Genomic DNA, 4657 nt, shown 5'->3' with positions numbered 1-4657 from the left:
TACATACATGCCTATATACATACATGCATATATACATACATGCATATATACATACATACATGCATACATACATGCATACATACATACATACATATATACATACATGCATACATAGATACATACATACATAAATACATACATACATGCATACATACATACATACATGCATATATACATACATACATGCATACATGCATACATACATACATACATACATACATGCATATATACATACATGCATACATACATACATACATACATACATACATGCATACATACATACATACATGCCTATATACATACATACATATATACATACATACATGCATACATACATACATACATACATACATACATACATATATACATACATACATACATACATGCATATATACATACATGCATACATACATGCATATATACACACATACATGATGTGATAATGGCAGCGAATTCATTTTCAAACATTGCCATTGCTTGGTATAGCGCAAAAAAAAAAAGAAGATATACAGAAACACGAAAACAAATCACTGATGGGCCCCACGAAGGTGGCTTTTAAGCCCTGCTGAACTCTGGCATTCTTTAGCACACATTATGCAGACATGTGTGCCACTAGTAGCATGTTCTTGATGGCCACTTCTATGTATAATCAAATGCTGCTTTAAACCACATGCTATTTTGTACATCTGCCCGCAGTTGACACAGGTTAGATCTGGCCACACAAGACTGCTTTGTAGCCCACTGCGCTGATGAGTAGTCTGGTGGCTTATCAGCCCAGCTCTGCTCAGACATAATCTTCCGCACATACATACTTTAACATACATACATAGATACATACATTTAAACAGACAGGCGAGATTTATATTATAGATGTTCATATTTATTTATTTTAAAAAAATCGATTTGGGAATTTTAAGTAGGAGTGAATGTGGTATTATGGTGATTGAAGATTCTAATTAGAAAAAGGATAGACATGTATAAGGTACAGTGACAAGAATGACCATAGACCCCCCCCCCAATTCCCGACACTTTTGAATGGCCTATTTTTATTTTTGTATTTTCAGAAATAGATACATTTTTCACAGTGTCCCTATTACTTGGTTCCCCAACGAGGGCAGGGTTAGACACAAGGCTGTCTTTTAATATGTATGTGTGTGTATGTAGAGAGGGGGTAGGGTCCATCACCCCTTCACTAAGGACCAATAAAAAAAAAATGACTCAGTCTAGAAGAATTTCACCTATGCTGCTCGAGGACAGAGAAGATCAAGTGGAGTATTGGAACACATTCTACACTTTGCTCTTTGGCAGAAGGCAAAACTTAAGCTCAAAGTATGGCACCTGTTATGTTCTTGTTACTAAGAGAAGAAGTCTTTATAGAATACGGGACAATTTTTTACCGATTCAAAATAACTGTTTTTCGTGAGAAGCATGAAAAATCGATCTTATGTCTAACTTTGGCCTTGTGAGGAGACAACTGAATAGGTAGAGTGTTCGACCTTTGACCTATGATCAAAGTGTAATATCAGTTCTGTCTTTGTTCAGAGAAAGAGAAATCTTTCTCGAGAGGTTCTTCGTTATTGTAGAGATATTCGAAAACCGAAATATTGAATTTCAAGTAAAACTGATGTTATCTACTCAATTGCCATGTCACAGTAATGAACATATCCAAAAATTACAAAAAAACGATGAGGTAGAAAATTAATTATCAATGAAAAATAGTTCTATAAAAATTAATAGCATCAAGTCAGGGGAAGTAATTCGGTCTGTCTTGTTACAATAATGGTGGATGTCGCACAATCATTTTGAACAAAGTACATGTTTTATGTAATAATACAGAAATGTTTTGTTGTGACATGACAATTAGGTGTCCCTCAGGGGTCCATCTTGGACCCAACTTTCTTCCTGATCTACAGTAATGATCTTCCAAATCACATTCTTACATCATTCGTAGACATTTATGCTGATGACACTTCAAAGACCGTAAATGACCAAGTTCTCTCTGATTCTCTCTCCTCTGATCTTGAGCATGTGGTACAATGGGGAAAGGAGTGGCTGGTTTATTTTAATGCATCTAAAACCAAACTTTTATCTTCACATCATTACCACTCTGATCCCCATCTAGCATCAATTGAAATTAATGGCTCTTGTCTTGGGGAGGCTTCATGTTTTGACAAGCTTCTGGGCTTGACCTTTACTCCTGATCTGAAATGGAACACATACATCAAATCCATTGCCAAGGCCGCTGGAAAAATGGTGGGATCCTTCTATCGATCCAGTAGATATCTCACTGCAGATTTAATTCTCTACCTATATAAGAGCTACGTACATCCAAGGATGGAGTACTGTTGCCACATCTGAGCAGGAGCTGCTAGAAAGGACTTATCCTGCCTTGATAGTTCAAAATAGACTTTGTAGCCTTGTAGGGGATACCCTTTTCTCTTCCCTTCAACTTCTTTCTCACAGAAGCGACATTGCAAGCCTGTCTCTGTTCCGTCGGTATTTTCATGGCAAGTACTCATCTGAGCTTCAATCTATGGTCCCCCTTGCTAAACTTTCATGAGAAACACTCGTCTAACTAAAAACACTATCAATAATTTCCCCCACCTTTTGTCTTTGCCTAAACCTAAACATAGATTCCATGAACAAAGCTTCTTTCTTAGAAATGCACCCTTGTGGAACTGTCTTCCGTTTTCCTGCTTTCCAACTGACTACAATATGATTATCTTCAAGTCCAATGTAAACAAGTCCTTGATGAGCCGTTCCACTTAAATTAACCGAATTTCCATTACTAATGATTACTATATTGACTAATTGACTACTGTGCACTCTTTAACCCCTTATCCTCTAGTGGCCTCTTGGCCTTGATAAATGTAAAAATGTATGTATGTAAAAAAAAAAAAAGTGTATGTATGTAAAAAAAAAATGTATGTATGTAAAAAAAAAAAATAACATTTCTTATTGTTGAAATCGATAAAAAATACAGTAAGTAGTTAGCATTATTTTATTTAATGATACCTCCCTTTGTGGCTGTCGGATTTCACTACAATAACGAAGAAGGACCTCTAGAGAATGGGACAACTTTTAGTATTTTTTTTCATGATTTAAAGTGTCTATTTTTTGAAGAAGCTACTCTCATTCTCATCATAGGAAGGCGAACTTATTTATAATTTTGTCCTCGCAGGGAGGCAAGTTAATAGAAAAAGTATCCGGCCTTAAGGTCAGAATGAAAATATTGGACCAGTTCTCTCCCTGTCCATGAGGGCTATTTGTAACTGAGCACAGTTGCACATATGCGAATGCATGCGAAATCACATTACCGGTAAAGAAAAAGAAGGAGAAAGAGCACATTAGAGAAGATGATCATGTTAGAGATGTAGATGACGTTCAAGAGCATGGTAAAGACGTGGATGATGACACAGCCATAATGAGAAGTCATATGTGGTAGAATGAGGAAATAATTGCCGTTGTTACAGCAATAAAAAGCGAGTTGAAGTTCTTTCCTATTCTTTGTCTACTTTGCAATCGAGGCTGCAATGTGTTTGGTAACGTTATATGTTCCAAAAGTAATGCCTCCTATTTTTTATTTCCACCTCAATGGATCAGAGGCGATTGCAAATTGCGTTATTATGATTACTGAATTTATGTTTTTTTTTTTTTTTTTTTACTAGGTATTCATCACTGATCAAGGCCCGGAAGTCACTCGAGGATAAGGGTTATTGAGTGTACAGTAATCAATGGGATAGTATCGTAGTAATCATTAGTAATAGAGATTTGATAAAGTGTCTTACTTAAGGCGGTTCATCAGGAATTTGTTTATGTTGGACTTGAAGACATCCAGATTGTAGTCAGGTGGGAAACAGGCAAACGGAAGAAAGAACAGGCGTGCAGTTCTAAGAATGAAACTTTGAATCTACGTTTTGGTTTTGACACAGATAAAGAGTGGGGAAAATTTTTGACAGTGGTTTCAGCTGGATGGGTTTTTATCATGAAAGATTGGCGAGGGGGGACCAGAGATTGGAGCTCAGATGAGCACTTGCCATGGAAGTAACGATAAAACAAAGATAGACTCGCAACGTCTCTCCTGTGAGAGAGAGGTTGCAGGGAAGAAAAAAGGGCATCCCCCACTAAGCCACAAAGCCTATTTTATACTCTGTCAAAGCAGGATAGGCTGTTTTTAGCAGCTCCTGCCCAGATGTGGCAGCAGTACTCCATCCTTGAACGTATTGGCTTTTATATAGATAGATACGCATTCATGATCTGAAAATTTATATCCCTCTGTTGCAGATATTGACAGTGTGAAACTCTAAAAAAAACAACTGCTGCCATGGACGTGCATCAGGAGCAGAGACGAACCATTGAATTTGTGGTAAAATTGCCTCAAGATGGTGGAGATTATGTAAAAAAAATAAATTCTGGAGCATATAAGGTCGCTCGTTTTAATGGTACTAGTCTTGTCTTCATGGTTCTTCAAGTTTTGGAGTTAAAACAAACAAAAAAATATAGGCGGTTTTACTTTTGGAAAGATCCTCATATGATCAAGCGCTTTGGCCAGCCATGCACAACCATTGTTCATCGCTGGCAAAAGTACATTGAGAATGGTGGTGACTCTGTAGAAAAATAAATTCTGGAGCACAAAAGGTCGCTCGTTTTAATGGTA

Source organism: Euprymna scolopes, chromosome 43, assembly GCF_053919585.1.
Source record: "Euprymna scolopes isolate OS-2025 chromosome 43, ASM5391958v1, whole genome shotgun sequence".
In the NCBI taxonomy this organism is placed as follows: Eukaryota; Metazoa; Mollusca; class Cephalopoda; order Sepiida; family Sepiolidae; genus Euprymna; species Euprymna scolopes.
The sequence above is the reverse complement of the archived record's forward strand: the minus strand, read 5'-3'. Positions refer to the sequence as shown.